Below are 12036 nucleotides of genomic sequence, written 5' to 3' on the forward strand. Positions count from 1 at the left end.
GCGTGTATTTATTTAAGAGCGGATACGTTAACAATAGCCTATTCAACTGTCAAATTTAATCCCTTTAAAGTCGCCACAATGTCTGGCTTATGTTGATTTATGGACGGATGCATTTACAAAGGCCTATTGATCTGTCCAAGTTAATCCGTGTATTGAGTACGGGAAGGGAGGTGACATCAGGTCTGGGTCGCATATGGACCGAAGTGCCTCTTTCATACCATCAATGATATGATGTTAAAGAACATTTTTCTTAAACAATTGCCAGCATTTTTAATGACCATCCAGAGTTTTAGAACCAGTAAAGGGCTTTTTTAAGAAGGTTGTAAAATCATCAAAATAAGACGTTTTACGGTCCATTTTTACATTTTGGGTATCTGACATTTTTGAAAAGCCCAAAGGGTGTACTTTACCATAAACTAGGTGCCAACCGGAAATGAAGTCATTAAAATTTCAAAGTCATCGTACAGACTCGGGACCGGTACCATTAGAAAGATCTTTTCGAGTAGGTTCAGAAAATATATACAATTACGGGTCTATCTCTATCCGTTTTCCAGATATTGAGGTTTAAACCAGAATCATTCATCCGGAAACACCTGGCTTCATGCCTTTATTATTAAAGATAACTTAGGCATGTTGGGTATCTAACCGAAGGTCTCGACTAGTACTATAAGTTGGTACACTCAAACCGGAAGTGAAATCAATCAGGCGTAAAATTCACATTTTCTGCGCGTCCCTAGACTCGAACCTGGTCAAGTAAGGTACCATTGGAAAGGTCTTTACAAGACGATTCGACACACAAGTACACACACACACACGCACGCACACATACACACGTACACGCACACACACACACACACACACACACACACACACACACACACACACACACACACACACACACACCCCCACACACACACACGCGCGCACACACACACACACACACACACATACATGCACGCACGCATACACGTACGCGCCATTAAACAATATATGTAACATCATCAAAATATTCAAACTTATCAAAATCATTCGGGCCTATTACCCTAGTACACAGATTGTGTCTGCAACTTCATTAACAGGTATCACAATAATATCTTCCTTTGTAACTTTACATTTGTCATCTTTAGTTATTACAACAACATCATAGTCTCCGAAATTGAACATGCCAGTTCCGCTACGGTGTAGATACTCCAACACATCACACAATATTTCATATATATAATTTGGAACATTTTTCCAGAATTTTGAATTAACAGAGTATACACTTCAATATAATCGTACAAGTCTATGCATGAAATTCAACCTTCAGCGGATATTAAGTATTAATATTTTTTGACTTGAGATCGGCTTAAGATAATGTATGAAAGAGAACTGGCCAATGTTGACACTAATACTTTGAAAACTGTAAAAGCGGATTAAATTTCGGTCAATTTTATGACTTTTAGGAGAAACTTATAGAAACGAGTATTTTGTGTTATAAAACTTTTATAGTCCTTTAGGATACTGTCTTAAGTACAGATAGGTTCTAGAAAGCCTATTTCGACCATTCTAGGAAATCGTCAAGAGTTTCAATGAACAGAAATACAGTTAACATTGAACAATCAGTTTTCCCCATTTCGTGACACACTTTCTATTCATCACTTCTGAGATGTTAATTTCATGTGATAGAATTCATAAAAATCTTTCATTTACATCCCCCATTCTCGATTCGATTTTCAACCGTTAAAGAGTAATGACGTAACAGCGATTTTTAAACCTTCTTTCTTAAACTTTGCAATAAACTCTTGAAACAGATAGCATTGGAAAGATCTCGTCGCATAGGTTCAGAAAATGTATAGATATTTACCTCTATCTAGATCCGTTCTCAAGATATTGGCGTTTAAAGATTGAAGTGACGTCATTGAAAACATTTTTGAGCGGTAAATTCAAATTTCGCAACCAAAATTTTCAAAATGTAATTTCTCCTCTATTTATGGACCGATTTTAATGATCTTGGTGTCAGACCAAAACGCTTGACGAGAACTAAGTGTTGGTAGCATACAACCGGAAATGAAATCACTCATGCGTAAAATATCGATTTTCTCCTTTATTACTCAACCGACTATACCCGTGTTTGGTATCCTACGAAAGGTTTTGACTAGTACTATTTCATTGTTTGCACTAAAAGAATATAGGATCACTCACGCGTAAAATGCGTCAAAGTAAGCTTACCTGATCCATACACTTTGAGATCAAAAATGACAATGAACGAATTCACAGGGTAAAGTAAAATAAATGGAGTCAGAGCAGCGTTCTGATTAGTCAGTAAAGGTTATAGCAATGCTCTGATTGGCTAGTGATATGACGCACTCTGATTGGTTTAATTCTCAAAGAAAGGCTAGCTTACATGTTAAAACTTGTCATTTCCAAACTGGAATGTCTATTTTTAACTAGCCAATGAAATCACTCCCCTTTTTACATAAGCCTTGCTTTGAAAATGAGTCCCTTCGAAACGTGTATATTAGAGCACGCTTTTAGTTAGTCAAATCAGTCTGACTTTAGACGTCAAAGCTTACAGTATGGAAAACTCTCGCCATTCAAATGTCATCATCAAACGACAAAAAGCAATCATCTTATGCACGATTATACTTATTGTTATATTTACCTTGCCTTTCGCTTTAGCGTTTGCGACTAAGAATTCAACTACACACGTAGATTATGAAATTAAAGTGAATAAAAACCAGACTGCCTGCCACTATATGAAACAGTTCGATATACAGCAAAACGTTTATATTACTGTCTGCAACAGAGATAGTGAAATCCTAGTGGATTTGAGACGTTTCATAAATCACACCGCAAGTATCATCGGAATACAACTTTACCTTAAGCAGTGGAAATCCATCATACAACTTCTTCCTAAAATCGACGCAGCCATCATTGAAGCACAAAGCATTCAGAATATTACAATTTGACACAAAGACTAGAAATACTATAAAAATAACAACAATCATTGCACCACCACCACCTCCTCCACCACCACCACCTCCCCATCCACCTCCTCCACCACCACCACACCACCACTACCACACCACCACCACCTCCACCACCACCTCCTCCACCACCACCACCACCTTCACCACCACCACCACCACCACCTCCACCACCACCTCCACCTCCACCACCACCACCACCACGTCCTCCACCACCACCACACCACCACCATTACTGACAATAATTCTGACAGCAAAATATGTTTTAAAAGCGTAAGAATGGCATTTAAAATTTGTAAGAACACAAAGCAGTGTCTTGTTGTATGAAAATAATTTTACATCTACTTCACAAATGAATAAGTGCCCTCTATGTCACCAGTCATTCTCTAGGCGCGACGCCATGCTGAGACATCAACGTAATAAGCATTGGAGTGACGACCACACTGACAGTTTTTCACCGCCATTACAAACATGGGACATCTCAAGAGAGACGACGTTTCAACATCCATTTTCTATGGTCGTTTCAGGACCAAGTGGTAGTGGAAAAACTGAATGGACAAGAAAACTGCTATCATCAAATCTTGTAAGACCTCAGCCTCAGCGTATCATATGGTGTTTTGGACAATGGCAACCATTGTATGATGAACTTCAGCGTGAAATCCTCGGTGTCGAATTTGTACACGGTATTCCAGACTACTTGAATGATTCCCAATATATAAATGTTAGTCAAAGGAACCTGCTGGTCTTTGACGACTTGATGACTGAAGCTAAATGCGATCAAAGAATTGCTGATCTCTTTACCAAGGGCAGTCACCACAGGAACATATCTGTCGTATATCTCACCCAAAATTTGTTTCCTCAAGGTAAAGCCTGCAGAGATATCGCTTTGAATACGCAGTATCTGGTGCTATTTAATAATCCTATTGATAGACAGCAAGTAGCTACATTGGCAAGAAGAATATATCCTTCGTCTAGTAACATCTTTATGAAACGGTTTGAACGAGCGACATCAAGACCTCACGGTTATTTGGTAATAGACTTAAAATCGAGCACCCCAGAACAACACCGTTTACGTGAAAACCTTTTCGAGGCGAACACTCCAGAAAAGAGAAAACGAACAGATGATGAATATAAACAAGAAGACTATTTCAATGGTGAAGGATACTTATCTGATAAACATGATGACAACGTTGAAGATGAGGAGGAAGATTCTGATGACCATGATGATGATGATAGTGATAATGAAACAGAAAATAGAAATAATGATACTTTTGTAAAGAAACGATCTTTGATCAAGGGACCTCCAGGTAAACGTAGAAAAGTTGAGATTATAGAAGAGCGATCACGCCGTGAGATATGGGATAAGCGTTTTCAGGATCCTCTCAGACAATCTATTAAAGAACAATTTAAAGCTAAAGTTAACAACTATACAGAACAAGGGCTCTCTTTTAAAGAAGCGTACCGTCGCACTGCTAATGATGAACTGCCTCAATTAAGAAAGAGACTGAGACAAAATTATGCCCGATTTCTAATTGACTTTTATGAGCTACAAAACGACCCTACTCAGCAGCAGATTCTACAGTCGGCTAAAAAACTAAGAAGTCAGCACGGCATGACTGTCAAAGAATCTGTTCGGCAAGCATTGCCCTTAGAAAAGACCTATTTGATGAGTTGTGGCCCGATCATAAAAGCAAAGAAGAATATTCAATGGATGATAATAAAGAAAGTGATGACGATCAAGAATCGGATGATAATGAATAAACGTTGTAAGAAGGATTGGCGTGCTTTACCTTTCATCATGTCAAAATGGGTTCCATAGAGGTATACGATTATAAACAAGAAAAATGGGTACCGGATAAACCGGACCCGGAAAAATGGATACAACACTTCAAAGACTTGAGGGACGGATATGTGTATCCTGATCATATGGGCCGTTACATCGTGGGTAGCGGTGCTCATCTTAGAAAAATGGCTGAACTAAAAAGAAACAAGAAAGAGAAGCACAAGAACAAAAAGGGGAAGATTTTCCCGTAGTAAAACTTGTGACACCCGTAGCCCAAGCGGTTGATATTGCTAGGTCGGAAATAAGACGGTCACGAAAGCATAGTGATCTAAAGCGACATAGGGATACATTGGACACACCTATGAGTCGTGATTTAGACAGCCCACGACGTAAGAAATATCGCGAAAGCATGACCCAAGATACTATGGATTGGAACACCTATACATTTTAAAATGAATAACTATGAACTCGAGGAAATGTTAAAAGAGTACCCTGTGACAATATGTGCTGCGGATCAACTTCAGATACGTAGGGGACAATACGTCATTTCAAATACAGACACGAGTCAGGGATCAGGAAAACATTGGGTGGCCTTTTATTTTCCAAAAAGGGGACACGACGAATTTTTCGATTCACTAGGTAATAGACCAGAGCACTACAAAGTTCATTTTGAGCAAGCGTTAAAGAAGCGTTATTGGATGAATTTCAGTCAAATACAGGATACAGATTCAAACATATGCGGGCTGTATTGCGTATATTACATTATGAACCGATGTTCTGGACGAAAAATGAAGGACATTGTAAAACCGTTTGATGTGTATTGCAAGAAGTTGAATGATGACTTTATTTTGTCTTATTTTAGTTGATACATGTAACCTGTATTAGTGATACAAGCTTTGGCAATAAAAGATTGAAAGAATAACATGTCTTTGTTATTTATAACCCATACGTTTGAATTTGGTTTGAAAGAAAAGATGAAGCGTCAGTAGATGTTGTGGTGTACACAAATAAAACAACATATTCCTTTATTGTATTTTATTTCTTCAACATCGCTTCACAAATTGATATCATGCCTCGCAATAAGCGTCTCTAGCAGTTCTAAATGAAAAATTGCATCAATAATATCTACAGATTTCGTAAGTAAAATAAGATTATGTTTATAAGTCTTCTCTTGGACTGGAAACCAATCGTATAGAAATTCTTGGCCACCACCTCGTATCGCATCGTTGACATAAAGCGCTATTTCCTCGTTCTCAGGCATATAAGTCATCCAGTTACTTTCACTGATCGCCTCAATACTCAAATTCATCTTATGAAATCGAATCATGTCGATCAAAGTGTCTTTAAAAGATATGAAAGTGCTCTTTTGCTTTAACCACTGTTTTGTGCCTTCTTGTGGAAGCTTTTGTGCTGTTATTTTACTAAGAACCATTCTATACGGCTCATAGTCCAACATGTAATATAACGGTATGTAGGGTGTTTCTGCGCAGTCGGAAAATATTTTTCTACAGAGATCCGATGATAACACACCCATCCTTTATTCGTTATAAAACTGTCTCTTTAGCCTGTCCTTCATACACATTTTGATCAACACAAATCAGCAAAAGATCTGTAAATATCTATACATTTTCTGAACCTATGCGACGAGATCTTTCCAATGCTATCTGTTTCAAGAGTTTATTGCAAAGTTTCAGAAAGAAGGTTTAAAAATCGCTGTTACGTCATAACTCTTTAACGGTTGAAAATCGAATCGAGAATGGGGGATGTAAATGAAAGATTTTTATGAATTCTATCACATGAAATTAACATCTCAGAATTGATGAATAGAAAGTGTGTCACGAAATGGGGAAAACTGATTGTTCAATGTTAACTGTATTTCTGTTCATTGAAACTCTTGACGATTTCCTAGAATGGTCGAAATAGGCTTTCTAGAACCTATCTGTACTTAAGACAGTATCCTAAAGGACTATAAAAGTTTTATAACACAAAATACTCGTTTCTATAAGTTTCTCCTAAAAGTCATAAAATTGACCGAAATTTAATCCACTTTTACAGTTTTCAAAGTATTAGTGTCAACATTGGCCAGTTCTCTTTCATACATTATCTTAAGCCGATCTCAAGTCAAAAAATATTAATACTTAATATCCGCTGAAGGTTGAATTTCATGCATAGACTTGTACGATTATATTGAAGTGTATACTCTGTTACTTCAAAATTCTGGAAAAATGTTCCAAATTATATATATGAAATATTGTGTGATGTGTTGGAGTATCTACACCGTAGTGGAACTGGCATGTTCAATTTCGGAGACTATGATGTTGTTGTAATAACTAAAGATGACAAATGTAAAGTTACAAAGGAAGATATTATTGTGATACCTGTTAATGAAGTTGCAGACACAATCTGTGTACTAGGGTAATAGGCCCGAATGATTTTGATAAGTTTGAATATTTTGATGATGTTACATATATTGTTTAATGGCGCGTACGTGTGTGCGTGCGTGCATGTATGTGTGTGTGTGTGTGTGTGTGTGTGTGTGTGTGTGCGTGCGTGTGTGTGTGTGTACTTGTGTGTCGAATCGTCTTGTAAAGACCTTTCCAATGGTACCTTACTTGACCAGGTTCGAGTCTAGGGACGCGCAGAAAATGTGAATTTTACGCGTGATTGATTTCACTTCCGGTTTGAGTGTACCAACTTATAGTACTAGTCGAGACCTTCGGTTAGATACCCAACATGCCTAGGTTATCTTTAATAATAAAGGCATGAAGCCAGGTGTTTCCGGATGAATGATTCTGGTTTAAACCTCAATATCTGGAAAACGGATAGAGATAGACCCGTAATTGTATATATTTTCTGAACCTACTCGAAAAGATCTTTCTAATGGTACCGGTCCCGAGTCTGTACGATGACTTTGAAATTTTAATGACTTCATTTCCGGTTGGCACCTAGTTTATGGTAAAGTACACCCTTTGGGCTTTTCAAAAATGTCAGATACCCAAAATGTAAAAATGGACCGTAAAACGTCTTATTTTGATGATTTTACAACCTTCTTAAAAAAGCCCTTTACTGGTTCTAAAACTCTGGATGGTCATTAAAAATGTTGGCAATTGTTTAAGAAAAATGTTCTTTAACATCATATCATTGATGGTATGAAAGAGGCACTTCGGTCCATATGCGACCCAGACCTGATGTCACCTCCCTTCCCGTACTCAATACACGGATTAACTTGGACAGATCAATAGGCCTTTGTAAATGCATCCGTCCATAAATCAACATAAGCCAGACATTGTGGCGACTTTAAAGGGATTAAATTTGACAGTTGAATAGGCTATTGTTAACGTATCCGCTCTTAAATAAATACACGCCAGACGTTGTGGCGACTTTAAAGGGATTAACTTTGACATGTTTACTTTTTATTGTCCGTCTATCCGGCCTTAAATCAACACACGCTAGACAGTCTGACCATGATCACGTTTGATGCACCCATGACCTTATCTAAATATAGCTTATGAAGTCATTGTAAAAACAGGTCCGAGCATGCGCATTTAGGACTATTACACTTATGATTGGAGTCATTTGGTCAGTGGACGCCAAGGAGGAAACATCGTAAGCAAGAAAGTAATACTTTATTTTCAGTTAACGTTACTTCTAACGTAGCTATCTTAAATAAAGCTTAATGGTTTTAATTAAAAATATAATAAATATTTTGCTTATCATTAATAAGTTCTTTGATTACCATACTATGTATATTACGTTATAGATAAATCTATATGATTATTAATTAAACATTATTAATATATAGTTTTTTTGTTTTCATGTTATCTCCCCGTCTAGGGCTGAGCACCTGACCCTCAATGTGCGCGATCACGCCCTAGATAGGTATATAAGTCAGCTCTATATACATCTGGGAGATATATATAGCAGAGTGAAGTCATTCTTAAAATAGAAAGATGATGTCATTCTTAAAATAGAATTCAAAATGGCCGCCGCGCATGACGTCATTCTCACGCATGCGCAGTTGTGGCCCCAAACCGACGCCTATACTACTGTTACCTATCAGTATATGCTAACAGTTCAAAGGCTTCTGAGCTGTAACAATGATAAAGAATGGTTACTACTTATGAGACATAAATGACTAAAATTTTCAAAAATAAACAGCTGATCAGACGAGACAGAATCCCTCGTATCAGAAATTATGTTGAGTTAGTGAACTATATGTTTATGTATGCGATATAGTGCTGTTAGTTCCGTGTATCTTACATAATGTTTGCATTTTTAATGACAATGAAATAAATGATTTTTGTGAAGAACCGAACCTAACCTAATAAGGATGTTTGATGATTATAATGAGGACAGCCTGTCTGGTATCGTTGTTAGAGATGAACTGGTACGACTTATGTCTGAGTGAAAAATCAGACTGGATTATTATCAATCGACTTTTCAGATTCTGGAATCAAGTAACACTTGAAAAAATGTTCAGCTCATATATATAATGTTTAATAGACTAGAAATTTCTATTTTATGTTAATTCATACTTTAAATTATTTCTGAAGCAAGAGCTACAACTTATATTAGTCCTCTTATATCTACATATGTCTCTACTAACCCGGTTCATTTCACATTAAAGGGTGTTTGATATAATTATTTTTTTTTATTGTTCTGACTGAAATTCATTTAAAGAAACAGCGGAGACCCTGATCCACGGCTACTAAACGCTAGCGCCACCACCGAATTGTGGTGATAAGGAAAAGAGCTATCGACATTTCCGTGGTGCAGCTATCGCCCGTTTCTATCTGTAAATACGTGAGTACAATTTATATTTTATCTTATATTTTTATTGATAGAACTTTTTTCGAAAATCGGAGAATGTAGTTCCGTGTAACAACACTTTTACTACAAGTTGGCTGTTATTTCATTTAAATATTATGCAAATTGTGGTGTCAGGAGCTTTTCTCCCGAATCTGACAGTGGCATATTTTCATATCGGCAAGTATTCGAACACCATTCCGATGAATAGACACACTATAAGAACATACCTGCGCATGCAAATGGTGTAGAAATGAATTACACGTATTCCCACACATCAATAAATTACGAAAAACACAGTAAAAAATTAAAACACGACTATTTTCGAAAGTGGTGGCGTTATCACTCAAGTGGTGGCGCTATACTGTAGTGGTGGCGCTGTTGTATATGATTAGTGGCTAATATATTCAATTTTAATATATAAAAATGTCTGTCTGCAAGCCACGGAAATTTCTACAATAATCGATGATATCAACCTATCCCACACTATACTAAAATTACGTTACTCAACAAAATACATAAATAAAATAATCTACATATATATGGATTCAGATTGTACATGTAAGCCCTAATTGATTAATCATATTTAATCGATTGGAATTGAAAATGTACTGTATTCACTTTTCAGAAATAATTGTGAAAGTAAGGTCTTTTGTTTACAATGACATGCAAACAACGTATAAAAACAAAGGGAAGTAACTTTCAGAATATTAATATAAAAATAAATTCTACACTGTCTTCAAATTATTGCCTGGACACAAATCTTCTTTGAAATAAAGGTATTGCTACTATTTTTCTTGACCCGAATAAATATTTACTTTGACTACATGTGTCCCAAGGGTCTGTGAGTATTTTGTTCTCTTTTTTTTTTTTTGGATAGAGAATGTTTCATAAAGGTAAATACACTATGATCGTGTTTTTCTTTCTTTAATAACATAATTATTTGCAGGAAAATTATCGATTAGAAAAATGTTGCGTTTGTTTTGTTCTGGACGCGTCAGCAGTTCGTATTATTGAATGTCGTAACAGCTCCACCACTACTGTATAGCGCCATCACTAGAGTTATAGCGCCACCACTTTTAAAAATCCTGGTATATTTCTTCTAACCCGAGATTCTATTATTCATGGTGTGTGCGTATATAATTATTTATCATTTCTGCACCATTTGCATGCGCAGGTATGTTCTTACAGTGTGTCTATTCATCGGAATGGTGTTCGAATACTGGCCGATATGAAAATGTGCCACAGTCAGATTCCGGAGAAAAGCTCCTGACACCACACTTTGCATAATATTTTAATGAAATAACAGCCAACCTGTAGTAAAAGTGTTGTTACACGGAACTACATTCTCCGATTTTCGAAAAAAGTTCTATCAATGAAAATATAAGATAAAATATAAATTGTACTCACGTGTTTACAAATAGAAACGGGCGATAGCTGCACCACGGAAATGTCGATAGCTCATTTCCTTATCACCACAATTTGGTGGTGGCGCTAGCGTTTAGTAGCCGTGTGATCACATGATCTGTTTTACGGTGTTCAATTTGTACTGGTTACCAAGACACATTTATAGGAAGAAATATATTACGAAAATGAATAAGCTCAACTCTGCTGACTGTCTCTATTCCCCCATGCTAATGAATTTTTTTGTTAATTATGTACCATAATTATGTGTCTGTGGAAAGATGGTTTGTCAGCAAGTAGGGAGGCTGAATTATTTACTTATAACTTCAACATCAATGTTTGGCTTCTGTTGTGGATTATTTGTCCTTATCACTCATTATGTGTTCTTAAGCCTAGATGTTTTTCTCAAAGTTTTCCCTTGTGAACATAGAAAGAAAACTTACAAGCTTTAAGAATCAGATCGAGAACCCTCGAAATATGCTTGACATGGATGTTTCTGTAAGAAGCTGATTTCTCAACATATGTCCTATTCAGCAGTATTTACAGATGGGGGCATGAATGCCAAAAGAGCATTTCAAAGTTACTCTGTATTTATAAAAAGTAAAAGGTTTTAAAAGAACAATGACAGCATGCTCCACTATTCGAAGGCAATTGTCAATATGAATGATTTTCGGTTCTAGAAATTAAATAATGATTCAAGGATTATTTGACTTGATTCTATGATCTAACTTAAAAACCGTGAATAGATATAAGAAGTTTTCAACCCAGATCCGCCCTTAGTTTTTAAAATTAAATTAAATTTTAACCGTCATATTCTTACTAAAAAGGGGCATAACTTTGCCAAAATTAAAGTAATTTGGCGGAACCTTGCTTTACAAGCCTGAAGACATGCGAGAAATGTTAACCCAATGCCCCCATTAGTTTTGGAGATAGTAATTTGCATACACACACAACAATATCTATGCACAAGAAAGGGGCATAACTTTTCCAAAATTAAAATTATGGGAATTGATTCTTTGACCTTCCTTTACATCACTGGAGACATGTATGGAAGTTTCAATGGTTTCTGAGATA

Source organism: Mercenaria mercenaria, chromosome 8 (assembly GCF_021730395.1).
Source record: "Mercenaria mercenaria strain notata chromosome 8, MADL_Memer_1, whole genome shotgun sequence".
NCBI classification, from domain to species: Eukaryota; Metazoa; Mollusca; class Bivalvia; order Venerida; family Veneridae; genus Mercenaria; species Mercenaria mercenaria.